Source organism: Fukomys damarensis, unplaced genomic scaffold, assembly GCF_012274545.1.
Source record: "Fukomys damarensis isolate Sample0158 unplaced genomic scaffold, DMR_v1.0_HiC HiC_scaffold_4, whole genome shotgun sequence".
NCBI lineage: Eukaryota > Metazoa > Chordata > Mammalia > Rodentia > Bathyergidae > Fukomys > Fukomys damarensis.
The window spans coordinates 21,799,089-21,819,094 of record NW_022900916.1 but is presented as its reverse complement, the minus strand read 5'-3'; the positions used below and the strand labels follow the sequence as shown (position 1 = coordinate 21,819,094).

The 20,006-nt window shown below is 35.3% G+C and overlaps 1 pseudogene; it reads right to left on the bottom strand.

Annotated features, from left to right (window-relative positions):
* Positions 1–5,421: 5,421 nt before the first annotated feature.
* LOC104853021 overlaps positions 5,422–20,006 on the bottom strand; it is a 43,447-nt pseudogene continuing 28,862 nt past the window's right edge.

The window sequence follows — 20,006 nt, the reverse complement described above, 5'->3', positions numbered from 1 at the left end:
TTTTTTTTTTTTTTTTTTTTTGTACCGGGGATTGAATGTGGGTCCTTGCAAGGCAGGCCACTGAACCGCTGAGCTAAATCCCCTGCCCTCTTTTCCATTTTTTAATCTCCCAGACTTGTGTTCCTTCTTGATTATCCAGAGATCACCATAAAATTCCATGTGACAATATCTGCCCATAACAAAAGTATAGATGTGTTGGTACATCTACTCTATGATGCTATATCCAGCATTATAGTTTATGTATGCAGAAGCCTAGGATTCTTATATCATGTAATCATAGTATAAATGCAATAATACATATTACACATTTAATAATTACCATGTACTTATGATATGTAAAGCATTACAAGAGTTGTTATAGTAGAGGTGACTCAGCCAGAAGTCTGTCTTCCATGAATTTGTAATTTTATAATGAATAGTAATCATACAGCATAGAAAGCAAGTCATACAGAATATAATAGCATCTTATTAGAGTTCAGAAATAGAAATCGTGAACCTGAGATTTGGCTCAGTGGTTCTGACACCTGCCTCGCAAGCGCAAGGACACAAGTTCAATCACCAGTACCAAAAAAAAAAAATAAAGAAAGAAAAAGAAAGGAAGGAAGTAGAAATCATGTCCCATCACAGTGATCAGGGGAGTCTTGGTCAAAGATGACACTGAGGAACAGACAGGTATGGGACACTCAGGGTTAAAGGGATTAGCACTGAAGTACTCTCAAGAAGACAAGGCTACAAAACTGAATTTCAGGAGATTGGGTCCGTGAGTCTAGAAATGTGATAAGAAAAATGGTTTTACATTAAATGTGTATATGGGAGAAGGACAAATTCAAAAGTACAAAAGCAAAATGAAAAGCCTGTTGCAGTGATTTGAGATAAAAAAGCAAGAGAGAATAGGCCAGTGTTTGCGGTGAAATTCAAGAGATGGTCATAGAATTAACAAAGCAAGCTAAGAATATGTAGTTGAAAAAAATTGAAAGCTTTTCAGATTGGAGGAATGATGATTATTAGAAATATAAAAGCTGGACTGGAGAGACAGAGAAGAATTTCAGATGGGGGCATATGAAGTTTACAATTGGGGGTGAGCTAGCTGTAATGATCAGCCAGCATTCTGGATAAATACAGAGATATAGACTCACAAAACAGCTGTTCCTTAGTAAGGAAATTGTTGAAGGATCGTAAGGAGTCAGGGGTAGAATTTTTAGTAAAATGTAGAAGGTCCAAGACCATTTGTTGCTGAAATTGTAGAAGTTCAGAAAACAGATTTTCAAGAACAGCTCGACTACTACAATATTACATTTTTTAAAGAATATGGGAAAAGTGTGGACAAAAATATTTTTTCATAAATAGGGAAATATTGGCAAGTGTTATAGATTTACTAACAAAAGTTTTTCTTAGATTCATTGACAGAAACCAATGCAAGATTTGATAATGGAAAAACAGAAATAGGAAAAATATTATATCAGACATTTAGGGGAGAATTGTAGAGAGGAAGCACGAGAAGGACCCTGTTTTTCAATTTCCCACTAATACATGTACAATTTCTCCATTATAGAAGAAGACTTTATGCACCAAGAACAGCCATAAACTAAAATCTGCTTGCTGAAGAACTATGCGTGAGTCCAATAATGAATAAGCAATTGTCTCTAAGAGCAATTTTAACATATAAAGCACAAATATATGTTAAGCTAATTACACAATTAGCTTTTATCATTATCACTTCCATAATAGTGATCCACAGGCAAATATTCTAGGGAGGGTATTTTCTATCTTCAAAGTCAGGTAAACAGTATTATAAAGTGGACTGTGAGACTCTGGGTAAGGTTTAGAAAAATAACCCAGGAATGTATCAAACGCATTTTAATTGTAAAATTAAAAGTCTGTCTGTAGCATAATGTTCACAGGATCAATTGAAATAAACACAACTATATTGTAGACTGAAAAGAAAAACTCTAGACAGACAGATGGTACAGAGAAATATTTGATAAAGTCTCTTCAAATATAAGAAATAAAAGGACCAAGAAGCATTTTGCAAGTCTCCAAATTTGGAGAGAGTCTATTTCTTAAGCTTGATGCAAGATTGAAGAAAAACATAAGGATATAGAAAATTTGGAAATAGATAGAGAAGATATATAATTATATATGTAAAGATGAGATGTAGGGCTCAAGATTAATATAATTCTATGTAAACCTGAGAAATCAACCATACACTGACTTAAAAATATCAAATCTTCTATATTTTAACATAGTGAATTCTGTATTTAACTTAATTCTATATTCAGTATAAAGTGTAATCAGATTTTGTACTTTAGACTATATATGAATAATATTGATGATTAGCCAAAAAGTTACAATTCAGATTGACTCTGAAGTGTTCTTTGTCCTGTCAAGCTCCTCAAAATACGAAAGTAATTCAACAGGCAGTCCAACTTATTATCCAGTTTCAAGTTTTAGATCAGAGGGTTTTTTTGGTTTGTTGTTTTTGTTGTTGGTGAAGTTTACCAGTAATTTCTAAATACAACTATAAGTATATAAATTTAAATGAATTATATTTATGTATTAATTCTACCAGTTAAAAATAAATGACTAGATTTCATAATGGCAGATGCTAGCAAGAAATTTGCAAAGACTTCTGCAGAATCTAAAGGATATAATATCTATCAATAGGTAGAGATTAGAGTTGGCATATAAGGCAAGAGAGAATTGCTAGCTGTTATTCTCCTTGGGAGAGCATTTAAAATATGATGGTTTCTTTGTTTTTGTTCTTTGTGGGTTTTTTTCAAGGACATTTAAAAAGATATCTTTGTTGTTTTAATGGGAAATGATTTTTTTTCAAATCTACAGTATTCCTTTGTAATAGCTACCCTCTTTCAAAGAGCTTTTCTTTATGAGATAAATTCTTCCTTTGTTTAAGTCAGAAAACTGTGGGTGTGACAGGAGTTGCCCTGGCTAAAGCAATTCCAAAACAGATACCAAGTTGTACTGGTGACAGCAACTGTGAGACATAAGAAAATATTTTGTGAAGAAAGCACCGACAATCCTTGACATGGTTTTGAATTATGGTAAATATCAACACTATGAGTTTTTAATCTCAGAGAAATGGGGAAGGGAAGATAAGAAACAACTCTATATCACTCTTTGAAAAAGGATAGCACTACAGTGAAATTGCTTTAGCCAGAGACTAGAAGTCAACGTTCCTAAGCTTTCCAGTTGTATCCTCATATGAGCAAAACCAGTGCTTAATTAAAGACTGTTCAAAACATAGGATTGACACCATGTGCCTGGCATAGGAAACAGGGTGTATAGAAAATACATAAATCTTTGATCTCACGGGGCTTATTTTACAATGTCAGAATAAGCAAGTAGAAGTTGTCTGTGTAGGGTTTATAAGTGCTACAAAGAATATCAAGTCAGAGAAGAGGGGTGAGGGAGGCAGGCTAGCAAGCATGAAAAGAGGTCTGAAAGAAATGAAGGAGGGAGCCCCGGTAAGATGTGGGAGTGCTCCAGGTGACCAGAAGTAAAAGTGAGAGGGTACAAGGTACAGATATGTCTGCCAGGTTCACAAAAAAGTAAAGAGACAGATGCTGTTGAAACTCAGAGAAATAACTGGTAATTCCTTGTGATCCCTTGGAATCACACTGACTTGTGTGCTCATTTTAAAATGGAGAACTATTAAAGAAAGTATGGAATGGCATCATGATATTCTAATGGAATGCCTACTTTTTGTTAGTGCCTGTTCAAACTACATGATGATGATGATGAGGTTGGTGCATGCAGTTAACACATCTTAATCAATTTCAATCCCATTACTGTCACTCCTTTCTTTCCCCCTCCTGCTTGTTCTGTTCATCATCTCCAGAAGTCCACTCCTAGTTTCCTGCTCTTGCTCTCTCTCTCTCTTGTATTTTAATTCTTTATTTATTAATTCATGTATTTTTTAGGATATTATAGATCACATTATAAAAATAACACAATATTTAACTTTCTGTATCCGCTAATTTCACTTAGCATGATGGTCTCTAGTTGTGTCCATTTGCTGCATTAACATGATTTCATTCTTTATGGCAGAGCAGTAACCACATTTTCTTTATCTTTTTATCTGTTGACGGGCATGTCAGCTATTTCCAGAGCTTAGCCGCTGTTATGCATGCATCACTCTAATAAGCAATCTTTAATTTTGGGGAGGGGAATATGCTCAATACAGGTAAAGATGGATTAAATGCTACTTCTGTGTTTAGTCTTTTGAGCAATCTCCATCCTGGTTTCCACAGTTGGATGTACTAGCTTACTTGCATTCTTTTTATTTCTTCTTTTTTTTTAAGGGTTCAACAATGCATGATTTTTATTCTCTTGCTCTAAAAGCTTGTGTAGGGGAAGAAAAGCAAAACAAGGAAAGTAACTCAAGATTTTAAAACTGGGCCTCTTGTGTGCTTAAAAAAAAAAAACTAAAGAAAACGAAGTATCCATTAATCTCAGACACAGCAGATTTAGTAGTCCTGTATCTCAAAAAAGTTAATGGTTTTCAATGTGGGAGTGGGAAAACATCCACTGCCCTTTCCCAGAATTTAAATAGAGGGAAGTACACATTTCTTTACACCTAAAAACTGTGGTAGCAGTTTAAATGTGACCAAAATAAATGCAGAATAGAAATGTTTTAAACACAGCTAGGATTAAGCAAATCTAACACACTAAAATCATGATTACATATTGAAAGAAAATGCATAAAACTCAGTAAGATTTTTGAGATTTTTTCATTTGAAAGTAATTTTAATGCTATTAAATTAACAAATATGCCAATTTAAATACCCAGTTCTATTTTATCTAAAACACACATTGCAAACTTACAAATATCTATTCTCTCCACATGTCAGTGCCCATTTGTATTATGGTATGAAATGGGGGAAGAGATTTATTCCCCTTAATCCGCAAGTGAGTAGGTGTTTCTTTACAGTTAACTTTAGCAAAATTCATACAAAATAGTAATTAACAACGATCTGTTAACTCACAAAGAAACACCTTCAAAACTGCATTTTGTTAAAGTTTCTGTACTAAAGTGTAGAAAAACTGAGTTACACAAATATTGAAAAGTTAAAAATTCCTTAATTTTTTATTCCCCGCACCATTACCACAATTTACAAGGCAATATACCTGATGTAATGAAAAGAAAAAGAAAAAGAGGCTACAGTAGATAAAAGACCTCAGGAACATACATCTAATTGACACTACATTGCATTACTCAATAGCTACTCTTTTTGCAAACTGTGGCTATGACAATCCTGAACTGGAAGGGTTTCCTGTTTAAGCAGAAGTAACTTTTCTGACTATGGATTATTGTTCCTTTTGTGGCAGATTTTCACAGTTCTGCTAATGCATTTGGGACAACTGTCTCAAAGTAACCTGCAGCTTTCCTGACAACTCCTCGCTCTCTCCTGCTAAGAACTGTAGCCTTTTATGTTGTCCTTTTCAAACCTTTCTGTTTAATCCACCCCTTCCTCCACCAGATCCATAACCACCACCATAGGGACTACCAGAGCTTCTTCCACCAAAACTGCCCCCCTTCATGGGTCTGTAATTTGATTGCTGTTGACCACTATAATTTCCAAAGTTATTATAGTTTCCACCACCACCATAGTTACCACCACCAAAATTTCCTTCTTCATTGCAACCATATCTTCCTCCACCACCTTGGTTTCCAGATCCACCTCCACGACCTCTTTGTGACCCATCTGATTGCATCTCTTGTTTAGAAAGGGCCTCTTCTACTTCACAATTATGCCCATTAATAGTGTGGTATTTCTGAACAACAATTTTATCAACTGTGTCGTGATCATCAAAAGTTACAAAAGTAAATCCTCTTTTTCCTACTCTGCCTATCTTCCATAACTTCTATGGTTTCAATCGTGCCATACTTTTCAAAGTAGTGTCTCAAACTATATTCTTCTGAGTCTTCCTTCATACCACCAACGAAGATTTTCTTCTCTGCTAGATGGGCACCAGGCTTTACTGAATCCTCTCTAGACACTGCTCTCTTTGGTTCCACTACCCGCCCATCAACTTTGTGTGGTGGAGCACCCATTGCTTCATCTCCCTCTTCAACACAAGAGTAAGTCACAAAACCAGAGCCCCTGGAGCATTTTGTTTGGGGATTACTACGCAATCTGTGCTATGCCCCCTTTCTGAAAATGCTCTCTTAAAGTATCATCTGTAGTTTTGAAGCTCAGACCACCAATAAGCAGCTTCCTCAACTGCTCTGGTTCATTTGGATCATGCCCCCTCCCACGGGGTGGCAGTGGCGGCGACAGCTGGAGTCAGGCAGCGGTCTTATCTCCATTGTGAGGCGGGACTGGCCTCTTCCAAATCGAGTTCACTACAGGACGATAGGAAGAGGCGGGGCTCCTCGTCACGTGATGTGCTTACCGTGCACCGCAGGCTGGAGGGAGCGTATACTAGCTTGCATTCTTACCAACAATATGGGGGCATTCCTTTTTTCATAAATGTATATCAGCACTCATGGCATTTTGTATTTTTGATGATAGATATTTTGACTAGAGTAAGATGAAATTTCAATGTAGTTTTAATTTGCATTACCTTGATTATTAGAGATATTGAACATTTTTCATATACGTTTTTGGCCATCTGCATTTCTTCTTTTGAGAAGTGTCTATTTAGTTCATTTATCTGCTTTTTATCAGGTTCATTATTTTATGAAGTTTAATTTTTAAATTCTTCATATATTTTACATACTGATCTAACAGAAGAGTAAGGATTTTTATCCCATCAAATGGGTTGTCTCTTCACTCTGTTAGTTATTTACTTTGCACTGCAAAAATGTTTCTAACTTGATGTGGTCCCTTTTGTTGATATTAAAATATTATTCCTGTGCTTTTAAAGTCCAGTTAGGGAGTTTGCTTGTGCCTATAGCTTTAAGTGTTTGCTTTATGTTGTCTCTTGGCAGTGTCAATATTTCAGGTTTTATATCTGTGTGATTCATTTTGATTTTATTTTAATACAGAGAGACATAGAAATCTAAGTTCAATTTTCTGGATAATATCCAAGGGATTATGAAATTGGTACTTTCTGCATTATTTGTTTGTTTGTACTGGGGATCAAACCCAGGGCCTTCTGCTTACCAGGCAGGCGCATCTCCACTGAGCTACATCCCCAGCCCCTCTTGCACCACTGTTTAAGAGACCATCTTTTCCCCAGCATATGTTTTCAGCCCCTTTGTCAAAAATAGAATGACTGCAAGTGCTTCATGGTATTGCTAGCTGTTATACAGTGAAAATGGTAAAGGAAGTTAAAAAAAAAAAAAAAAAAAAAAAAGTAAGGAGACCAAAGATGTGGTTATTACAAACATCTAGGTAAGAGAAGTAATGGTATATTGAATTAAAATGGTGGCTGCAGAAATGAAATGTTGGATTGCACATGTATTTTAAAGAAAGTTGACAAGATATTTTGATGGATTAGATGTGAGATATAAGAGAAAGAAGAATCAGATTTGATTCCATACTTTTTGGTCTGTGCAACTGTAAAAATGAAAATATTTACTGCTATGGGTAAATTATCAATGACCATTTTCAGTGTAGAGGTCTTTTGCTTCTTTCATTACATTGATTCCTAGATATTTCATTTGTTTGGATGCTATTGTGAAAGGAATTGTTTCACTAATTTCTCTCTCAGTGAGTCTGTTATTTGTGTACAAGAAGGCTATTGATTTTTGGGTGTTGACCTTGTATTCAGCTACTCTGCTAAAAGTGTCAATTAAGTCTAGAAGTCTTTTGGTGGAGTTTTTTGGGTCTTCAATGTAGAGTATCATATCATCAGCAAATAATGACAGTTGAACTTCTTCCTTTCCTATCTTTATTGCTTTAATTTCTTTCTCTTGTCTAATTGCTGTGGCTGATGTTTCCAAAACTATATCAAAGAGGAGTAGTGATAGTGGGTGTCCTTGTCTTGTTCCTGATTTTAATGTGAAAGTTTTCAGTTTTTGGCCATTTAATATGATGTTGGCTTTTGGTTTTTCATAGATAGCCTTTATTAAATTAAGGTATAGACCATCTATTCTAATTTTTTGCAGGGTTTTTATCATGAATGGGTGTTGAATTTTGTTGAATGCTTTTTCTGCATCTATTGAGATCATATGTTTTTTGTCCTTGACTTTGTTAGTGCAGTGTATTATATTTATTGACTTACGTATGTTGAACCATCCATGCATCCCTGGAATAAATCTGACTTGGTCAGGATGTATCATCTTCTTGATGATCCTCTGTATTCTGTTTGCTAGAATCTTATTAAGGATTTTTGCATCTATATTCATTAAGGAGATTGGCCTGTAGCTCTCTTTTTTTAGTTGCGTCTTTCCCTGGTTTGGGAATCAAAGTGATACTTGCTTCCAGGAATGAATTTGGAAGTATTGCTTTCCTTTCAACTTCACTGAAAATTTTAAAGAGTAGTGCCAGGAGTTCCTCTCTAAATGTCTTGTAAAATTCAGCAGTGAATCCATCAGGACCTGGGCTTTTCTTTGTTGGTAAATTTTTAATTACATTTTCAATTTCACTGATTGTACTGTGTTTAAAAGGTTTTTATCTTCTTTGTTCAACTTTGGTAATTCATAAGTATCTAAAAATCTGTCCATTTCTTCTTCTGTGTTTTCCATTTTGTTAGCGTACAGGTTCTCCTAGTAGGTATTAAAGATGCTCAGGATCTCTGTTGTGACTTTGCCTTTTTCATTCCTGATTACATGGATCTGAGCCTTTTCTTTCCTTTTTTCGATAAGATTAGCTAAGGGTTTATTGATTTTATTTATCCTTTCAAAAAACCAACTCTTTGATTCATTTATTTTTGTATCATTTTCTTAGTTTCCAATGCATTGATTTCTGCTTTAATCTTTATAATTTCCTCTCTTGTTTGAGCTTTGGGTTTTTTTAACTCTTGGTTTTCTAGTAGCCTAAGATTCATCATTAGGTTGTTTATTTCAGCTCACTCTTTTTTCCTAGTGTGGGCATTCAGTGCTATGAATTTTCCATGTAGAATTGCTTTCATTGTGTCCCATAGATTCCTGTATGTTTTATTGGCATTTTCATTTATTTGTAGAAACTGTCTAATTTCTTCTTTAATTTCCTCTGTGATCCATTGATTGTTCAGGAGAGTGTTTAATTTCCATGTGTTTGTGAAGTTCCTGTGGTTTCTTATGCTATTGATCTCCAGCTTGATTGCACTATGATCTGATAATATACAGAAGAAAACTTCAATTCTTTTGCATTTATTCAGACCTGTTCTGTGACCTAGTATGTGGTCTATCTTGGAGAATGACCCATTTGCAGCCAAAAAGAATGTATATTCTGATTTTGTGGGGTGGAACACTCTATAGACATCTATTAAGTCGTGTGTTAAAGCTTGGTTGAGTTCTAGTATTTCATTGTTGATTTTCTGCCCAGATAATCTGTCTATTTGTGATAGTGGGGTATTTAGATCCCCAACTAGAATTGTATTAGTGCTTGTTGGGTTTTTCATGTTACTTAATATTTGTTTTATATAGTTGGGGCATTAATATTTGGTGCATATATGTTTATGATTGTCATCTCTTCCCCTTGAATTGTTCCCTTTACAAGGATGTAGTGGCCTTCTTTGTCTCTCTTAATCAATTTTGGTTTGAAATTTACTTTGTCTGCAAATAAGATTGATACCCCTGCTTTTTTCTGGGCTCCTGTGGCATGGAGAATTGTTCTCCATCCTTTCACTTTCAGGCTATGGGCTTCTCTTTGCACTAGGTGCATTTCTTGTATACAACATATTTTTGGATTTTGCTTCTTAATCCATTCTGCTAATCTGTTTCTATTGATTGGTGAATTGAGGCCATTGACACTGATGGTTATAACTGCTATGTACTGACTTATTATTGTCATGTTATTGTCCTATTGTTGACTCTTTTTAATTTTTCTCCCTCTCCTTTTAGTTTCTTGCCTTGCCTATTTGATTTGCTCTGTTGGGGCTTATGGTGTTGTGACCTTCATTGTCTTTTTCTAGGATATTGTTTAGAATTGCTTGTAGTGCTGGTTTGGTATTCATGAAGTTTCTCAGGTGTTCTTTTTCATGGAAGTATCTTATTTCCTCATCAATTTTGAAAGATAGTTTTGCAGAATACATCTTTCTAGGTTGGAGGCTGTTTTCTTTTAGGGATTGAAATACCTCACCACTCCATGCTCTCCTTAACTAGAGGGTTTGTATTGACAAATCTGCTGTGATTCTCATGGGCTTTCCTTTGCATGTGATTTGTTTCTTTTCTCGTACTGCTTGTAGTATTTTGTTCTTCTATTGGGTTTCTGGGATCTTGACTATTATATGTCTAGGTGTAGTTTTGTTTTGTTTTGTTTTTTTATAATGGCTAGTTGGAGTCCTATATGCCTCACTTATCTATATGTCTAATTCATCCCTTCTGTTTGGGAAGTTTTCTGTCATTAGTTCTGTGAACAGCTTTTTTAAGTAATTTGTATTTTCTCCTGCTACTTATGGATTCCTATCAGTCGTATGTTATTCTTCTTTGCATCATCTAGGAGTTGTTCAATCAATTTCTCATGATCCCTTACTGTTTTTAAGAGACCTCTCTTTTCACAGTCACTGACTGCAATCCTATCTTCTATATCTGAGATTCTATTTTTGCATTCTTTTATTCTGTTGCATACACTTTCAATAGATTTTTTTTAAATCTCCTGGATATCTGTTTGAATCTGTTTTATGGATTCCATTTCTTTGCTCTTTTGGGCATTTTTTCCATTTCTTTCTTATGCTGGGCCTTCATGGCTTCTGTAATGGTCATGAGCTCATTTATTATTTTTTTGTCAGTTTCTGTTCTAGAGTCTCAATTCATGACTTCAATTTTGCTCGCCATCTCTATGGTTATCTGGGAAATTATTTCTGTCTTAAATTCTTATAGAGCCTGATTGATTTGTTTTGTGACTTCCTGTGCTATGGGTTCAGGGTGTCCTGTTGGTTCCCTATGAGACTTTTCATCCTCATTTCCCCTAGAGTTTGCTATTGGTGAACTGGAACTCTGTCTTTGTGTCTTGCTTAAGTGTTTTCTCATTTTTATTTTTCTTGTTGGGTTGTTCCTGGTTTAATTTCTGGGTTATTACTTAAATCTTCCTGATATATTTGCACTTTAGCTTTTGAGTCTCTAATAACTCATAGACATTCTATTTTCATAATATCAGAGAAAACAACTCATTAAATCAATCACAATCCTTTATACCAATTGATACAATCAGAAACACAATAGGATCAAGCACATCTTGCAAATTGACCACTTGTGGTAGTCATTAATTTTTCACCTTTAAACCATGTGAATTAAATTAAAATCAAGAAGCAGCCCAAAATATGTTTGCAGTGAATAAATTCTTCAATATAGCATATATACCATTTAGGATGGGGGCTTAGACAGAGTTAGGACAAGAGGAGTAAATAAGTAAAAGAATTGGAGAAGGTTTCGAGTGAAGCCAGAGGACATAGAATGACCACACAATCTTTAGGAAACTGTTAAATTCAAAAGGGACAAGAATATATCCCCTTAACAGTAATAGGGGCTCACCTTCCCTTGAAACTATTGACCCTTGAGTGAGGTAGAATAGCAGAAGAAAAGAACATAAAGAAAAAAGAAAAAAATGATAAAAGAAGAAATCTGAGTTAGGGCAGAAGCAGAAACAGAAAGGGAGATGAGGGATAATATGGTGGAAGAAGAGACTGAGTTGGAGAAAGAGGACAGAAAAAAGAAAGAATTTGCAGAGTGGAATAAGGAAAAGAAAGTAAAAAAATGAATTTGAAGGGCCTCTTTCAGACTATATCTATGCTGTCATAATATACAATGTGCGCAGCCATGTGCAGAACCAAGTCCCCGGATCTCACTAGCCAATGGCAGATCCCTGAGACTCAGACTGACGTCAGGCTGCAAGGCCCAGATTGAGTTACCCAATCTCCTGCAGGGCTCAACTCCACACAGTTCTACTAAAGATTTCCCCCGCCCTTTCTTTAAAGATGCTCAAAGTTGGGAGCTCAGTAAAGTACCCTTTATGACCATCTGTGCCTCTGCAGAGTGGGTCAAAGGACTGGCACAATCAGGAGGTCTAGGAGTGGGGGTGGGAGGGGTGTTTCAGGTCTTGCTTGCTGGAGCTGGTGGCAGCGCAGGTAGGGGAGGGTGCAGCTGCCTGGTCCCACCAAATGGTCCCATGCAGGTGAGAGGGAGAGCAGATCTCAGAGCAGCCTTCCCAAATCTCACCTTCCTCACTGGGGCTGGTGGTGCGCAGGCAGGGGAGCACTAACCTCTGCTTTAAACTAATATTATACACTACTTAAAACAGCATGTACTACATTCAATAGTTATTAATTTAATATTTGGATAAATTAAAATTTATGAGAGCATTTACAAGTCCTCTGGGCATGCACTACCCTACTTAAAACATCCCTTCTCAGTGGAACATATCATTGGAATCCTTGAAACCCAAGTACAATCTGCAGATCAACAATACCAGCATTACCTTCGAACTTGTCAGAAATATAGATAATGGGCTTTATGCTTTGACTGATTAAATCAGAGACTGCATTTCAGAAAGAGCCTTCTCTGTGTGTTTTGGGTTTCTTTAAATTGATACATGTTTATAGTACATGATGATTACATTCATTGTGGGGAGTTGGTGCATGTACATGAAATTTTCTAATTCTTTTTGTTTAACTCTTTTACCTTGCCTCTCAGCCATCCCTATCCCTACATCTCTTGGGCTGCTTCATATATGTATATATCATATATTTTATACATGTCTGTAGTACATGATGGGCATATTCTTTGTAGGGTCTTAGTGTGTGTACATAGCACTTAATGATTCCCCTCTTTCCCTCTCCCTCCATCTCTCTCTCAATTCCCATATGTCAAAGATCTCTTTTTCTATTTTCTATTGTTTATCTTTCATTTTGCACTTTGTGTACTGATATGTACTCATATAAGGAAAACCATGAGATAGTTAAGCTTGTGTGTCTGATTTACTTCACTTTACATTATGGTTCTAAGGTGCATCCATTTTCCTACAAATGACTGGAGTTTATTTGTATGTGCATTAATATTTAAGAAGCATTCATTTAGAAAATGTGGCATCAAATAACCTATAAAAATTCATAAAGTTAACAAAAACCTGAGTAATATAACACAAAGAGGGGGGCAATAAGACAAAGAAAGAATAGAGTAAATATTTCCTGAGCAAATGTCCATCAAATGATGAGAGGATAAATAAAATATGGATTATCCGTGTGATAGAACAGTATTATTTAGCCATGGTTTAACTTTGAAAAAATTATGCCTAGTGAAAGAAGCCAGTTTCAAATGTTCACATATTTTATGATTCCAATAATGTAAATGTCCAGAAAAGGTAAATCCACAGAAACAGAAAATAGACTTGTGATAGTTGGCAGCTGGAAAGACAGGAGAATGAGGACTGCTAATGGGGATAGGTTTCTTTTTGAAGTCATCAACAAGTTCTGGAATTGCATAGTGGCAATGGTTGCACAACTCTGTCAATATACTAAAAACCACTGAATTATACACTTTAAAATGGGGGGTTTTATGGTGTATGAATTGTAGCCCAATTTTTAAAGTCTAAAATGTTGGAAAACAAAGGCAATAATAAAAGAAGTGATGAAAGGTTTCCTTCCACAGTAATTTTGTGGTAATTGTGTTTAAAGAATGTAAGACTTTCAGTAAGAAAAGATGAGCTACATTACAGTTCCTATGGAACTAAATAAAACAGCTGTTGATATCTCTTGTTTTTGGGGGGATTATAAGGATGAAAAACTGCAGAAAAATTTATTTTCTGGGTTAGGTTGGCAGGAAAGTTAGCTGGTGAAAATGTGAGAGAGAGAGAGAGAGAGAGAGACTGGTATATTACATTAGCATAACTTGAGTATCATCCTGCATTGACTAACACCCCAGATCTCTACCACCAGCTCCACAATCCCAAAACCCCACAACACCACACCCAAAGCCACAGAAAGCCTTCAGGTTTCTTCTCTCTGTCTTCATAACAGTCCCAGGCCCAACCACATAATCTGAATTGGAAGATTTGGGTTGCTTGTATATGTTTTAAAAGGAATCCCTACTGTTTGAGTGTTTCATATAGTTGCAAGTCAATAATCATGGTGTCTGGGTGATGACTGAATGAGTCATACTGAGAAAAATGCAGAACAAAGTAGAATCAAGACCTTGATTTGCAGATGTGCCTTCACACCCACTCACAGAGGAACTCTCCACTTTGTACAGCCCCTGATTTATAACTCAGTACCCATTCTCTTACACTTACAAAATACAAAGTCCACAGGTTTTCTGAGTTAACAAGTGATTCTCCAATGGATTCTCTGAAAGTTTAAGTACCAAAGTATTTACAAATGGAAAAACATAAACAGGACATCAAATGCACTGGATGCGAATATCTAGCAGGCTGTGATTATAAGGCCTTCAAGGATCATTTTACTCCCCAAGTCAACAGCATCAAAGACATCAATTTAGGAGCAATTTTTTAAAAATGTTTTTGTATTAATGCTGGAAAAGTTGTACAATGTATGAGAGACAATGCGAGGTTTTGAAACATGTATACACTGTGTCATGATTGAGCCAGAATAATTAGCATATCCATCCTTTTAAGCATTTATCACGTGTTTGTGGTAGGAACATTCAAAATGCTTTCTTCTAGCTATTTGGGAATATGTGACACTTTATTGTATCTAACTGTACCATATTTACCTGTAATCATACCAGTGGCTATAGAGTAACAGTCATTATTGGTCCTGCCTATTACATTGTACCTGTTGACCAATACTTCCTTATCCCCCTCTCTTCCTAGGTACCCGGGCCTCTAATAACCATTATTGTAGTCTCAAATTCTGTGATAACTATTTTCAATTCCACACATGAATAAAATCATGCAATGTTTGTCTTTCTGTGCATATATATATATAAAATTTGTCTTTCTGTACATATATATATATATATAATCTTTATCCATTCATTTGTGGATGGACACTAAAGTTGATGTCAAATCCTGACTATTGTGAATAGTGATGCAAGAAATATAGGAGTCCAAAGGTCTCCTGGGCATACTGATTTCATAGACTCTAATCTTAAATTTTCTTTTCCTGTGCTAATAGTAAAATAAAGAACATTTTCATAAAACCTAACTTTATAAAGTCTACTTTTTGGAATTAGTTAAATATCCCAGAGAACCCAATAAACCAATCAACTCATTCATAAGGGTGAAAATAAGATGAACAATAGTGATTCAGAAATGAAATAGATTATAATCTGATAGGGAAATTTTGACAAAAACTTTTAGTAACAATGGATTTACTATGGGTAAAGTACTACAGCTTCAGAAGGAATTGTATTACATCTCTATGTATTTTTTAGGGCTGGTGAAGCAGAAAATGAAGTTATCATACGCATTTAAGAGAAGAAAAGGGGTAGATATTAAAGCTTGGAATCTAATGACTCTAATCTCACCATTTGAATCAATTTAAGAGCTTAAATGGTGGCTGCTGAGTACAAGAACCTGAGGAAAACTGTGAGGTTATATCTAGTTTTCTAAGGTTCAATATATCTGCCACGGGCCTCAGAAGTAGGAAATGGGGGAAATTTCAATTTAATATCAATTTCTCTGATTATAATTTCATTCCTGAATATCTAACTCCTCGCAATATCTGCCCAACAGAAATTTTTCTTCTTGGGAAATCATTCTCAAGGTGAGACTTCCATCTGTTGGTTAAAATGATCTTGTAAGAGAGAAATTCCAAGAAACCCAGAGGCCATCAAAATGGGAATCATGTTAGAAAACTTTAATCCAATGATTTTTTAAAAACTATGCGTCAGAAAAGTAAGTGAGCAGTGAAAAAATCCCTTCCAGGGTTGTAAATTTGCTGTCTCTGTATGCATGATAATGCATCAGAATGTAAGAAAAACCAACCAAGTTGTCCTTTATTTACATGTAATCTTGTTTTTTTCCCCATTTATTCCTTGCCATTAAGACTCTCAAAATTGCTAGGGTCTTTTCTTTATAATCTTCATGCACAGTTACTTTGTCATAAACTTACCCATTCCTCTTACGGATTTTTGTCATTTCTTCCAGCAAATCAAAATATTTGACATGGAATAATAATCAATCAAGACTATATATAATATACAGGCAAACATTTCCGGTAGTCTAAATACTGTTGTATAGCTGTGGTCACTAAATATCTTAAAATATACATATTTTTTGTTTTACTTGTGCAGCATTTGCAATTTCCAACATTAAATGAGCTTTGCAGGTGCACAAACACCCTGTTAGTCTTGGTGCTTTTTGAAAGACTACTAGCCACACAACCAGCACTTTGGAAGACTGGCAAAATGTGGAAGGTTTTCAAGGCCTAACAATAAATTAGTAAGATTAGTTATGTAACAACTGGACCTCTGTCAAGTTAAAAAATAAGACCACCAGAAGTTTTGATTTTTTAAGTCATCAGGATTAGATTTTTAAATGCAAAACCAGATATGACCATTCTTGTCTACCCTTTCCTGTAAACATTATTTTCTTGCTATGGGGGTGGGGAGAGAGCCCATAACCTGTACTTCTCATTACAAAAATAAAAAAAAACATAAAGCACAAATCTGTTTGGCCAGTTTTAGCCCAGGGTATTTCTTTTAAGAGACACTTGTGCACTGTACAGAGAAACCATCTTTGTATCTTTAAGGTGATGCGTGCCTCTCAGGAAATGCCAGGGAAAGTATTGCAGATGACAAGCATAAACTAATAAAAAAACACAGCTACCTTTTGTGTGCTTTTATGCTCTTTTCCCACTGTGTTCTAGGTGCACACAGGAAGCTTTACGGTAGTTTTGTTCTTCAGTATCCCTGCAAAAGAAATTTGACATGTAATTCCCCCTTCTAAAATATGAAACAGAAGTTGGGGTTTATACTACTTTAGAGCAGCTAAGAATTCAGGTTATATCTTACACCCAAATTCCGTAAATTATATAGCGAAATTATTTACTCAAGTCAATCCCCTACATAAGGGGATTAAGAATTCATCTTATATGTGAATGTCATGAAAATGACTTGAAAAGTGGCAAATTCTTCAGTATTAGTGCCACCCCAGTATGATACTTCGATTGCTTCAAAATTATCCCATATATATTAGATATAAATTTGCAATAATCAACTATCAATTTGGAAACCGTTTGTACAAACAACTCTCAAAAGAGAATATGAACTTAGCATAAGAAGCGTATAGGCATCTTAAACATCCTTTGATGATCAGCATAAGAGAGCAGTGTTTATTTTTTTGCTACATGTGAAAGTTCATTCTCGGTATCAAGTTTATTTTGTCCGCTAACTTTGTTAACCTTTCCAATTTCTTCAGTTTTGGTGTCCTTTCACAAAGTGCTGCGGGCATAGAACAGTTGCATCAGGGTTAAAGGTCAGAGCCATTACCGTGTTAACCTGAAGCGTATATACTAGTCCTTGAGCTCACAATGTGTTTTTGATTACTTTTTAAAATATAAAAGGCAGCAAGAGTCCTATAGGAATGCACTAGGCACCAACGAGACTTCCCATAAGCACCACTTTTTATAAAACACTTAAAATATTTGCACCCACAAAGTTACTAAGAAGGTCAAGAATACTCCAATTTTTATTACTTTTTGAAAAACAATTTTTTATAATTTCATTTTATAACAACTGAATTTATGATGCTTCAAAGATTCTAACATTTTTAGATATGGCCTATTTCTACTGATTTTTTAAAATAATATTTATATGACAGCATTGTTAATAAGTGAAACATATCTATGGTACGGAAATCATGCTATCATAATGAATAACTAAGAGATATTTCCTTGTAAAGATTTACTGCTAATCCCTTAGTTGTAATTCATTTCACTCCAGAGACATTCAACCCATCGCTTAGAAACAGTATTTGCAGACTTCACCAGGGTAACAACTCTAATCCTTAAGGTAATCATCTTTCACCCTCCTCTCCAGTTCTTTCTCCTTTTAAGTTTTCACTGGTCTCTTTAGAAAAACAAAAACTAGAAGACAGCTATTATTTTCCTCCATGGGATAGTCTACTCCATTCAGGCAAGTAATACCATTTTCTGTTTACCTTCATCTAAAACAAGTGCACAGGGTCACCCTTCCTCCTGCTGATATTTTCCCAAAGAAAAAGAAAGACTGTGTCAGGAGACAGCCAGATCACCGACTCTAAAAACCTGAGAAGTTAACCCCCTTTGACTTTATGAAAAGTTTTGCATTTCATATCCACAGGGGATGAGAAAGAGAGAAGATGATAAAGAGGACAAGAAAGAGAAGGAGAAGCCATTTTTCTGTGTCAGTGCAATCAGTCTCAATATGTTCTTTTTTCAGAGTGTACCATGATCAGCAATAAGGCCAAAAAAATAGACTTTATAATAATTTTTATTTAATGCCAGAATTTTACAAAATAATTTTAGGACACAGAAACACTAACGGATAAAGAATGGATCACATGCTTCATATACCAATCACAAAGAATAGGACATGGATATTGTGTGTGCATTTGTATCTAAATATTATTTTGTCAATCAGATGAGAGGGATTTCAGAATTCTGTGCCAGGAGTAAGTTCTTTAGACTCTGAAACTATTTAGTTCCTTCATCATCATTTGTTGGTCAGTGAGCCACATTCATCATTGGCATTGGCCTTGGCTGGGGAGAATCAAGCACAGTTGTGACCAATAAGAGTTGACCAAAATGACATGTATGCAATTTGGTAAGGAATACCAGGTATTTAGTCCTAGAATGAATAGTCTCTGTCATCAAAAAACTAGGTAATTAATAGATTAAAAAACCTTATTTTCAATTTCAAATCTGTGCTAAGTTCTAGAGGTTATTTAAATTTCTACTTTTCAATAATAAGTTCTTAGTTCATATACATGTGGGGGTGGTAACCTTTCCAGCCACCATGAAATTTTTTTTTCCAAAACATTTCAGTGTGAGGCAGCAAGAATTAATTTACATTTTACTTTTGTGTGTGTGTGTGTGTGTGTGTGTGTGTGTGTGTGTGGTACTAGGGATCAAACTCAGGTCCTTGCGCCTGTGAGGAAGGCCACTGAACCACTGAGCTAAATCCCCAGCCCAATCTACATTTTAGATTATCTTTATCATGCGTTTTCAAATGTTTGCTCTCTCCCATATACTCTTATTTGAATCTACCCATGATTTCTAAACTAGAAACTTGCAAATTCCTGGCAATCATCTTTGCCATTCACAAAGTTCCTTCAACTCTACCTTCTAGAATTTCCTTCTGCCCACACAGCTCCTCTGCTATTACCATCATTCATATCTTTCTGATTGCCACGTTAAACCACCCAATGGGCAATAAAATCATCCTTGTAAGGTATCGGTAAAGCAAACACAATATAAAATGTGAGAAAATCTCATGTTCAACTAATTTATCCAGAATTTTGAAATTAGACTCTTTGGAAAGCAGTTATAATAATTATGACATTTCAGTTATTAGTCACATATTTTAATTCTACCATTTGGGTATTCTTTGAACATTATTTTAACTTACAAAAAGAAGAGTCAGAATGATTTCAATATTTGAGTCCTTTTAAACTTCTGTTCCAGCCTTCATCTGTCCTATTGAAATTGCTTGATAAAATTATCAATTTTATCTGTCAAAATTTTTCAAAACAAAATTATCAATTACCTCACTCACCTGTTTAGTGATTTGCTAGGTGTAAAACACCAGAAAGGGAGGTTCACATTCCTTATCTTCACAAACACACACTCTCTGGTATAGCCACAGCTTGGTTTTTCAGTCTGGCTGCCACGTAGTCACCCTTTGTCCTTTAGCCACACCAAACTATACATTCTGTAGACAGAGGGAATTTTTAAAAATTTCCCTTGTTGCAATGCAAAGTCTGGTGTTCAATTCCTGGTACCAAAAAAAAAAAAAAAAAAAA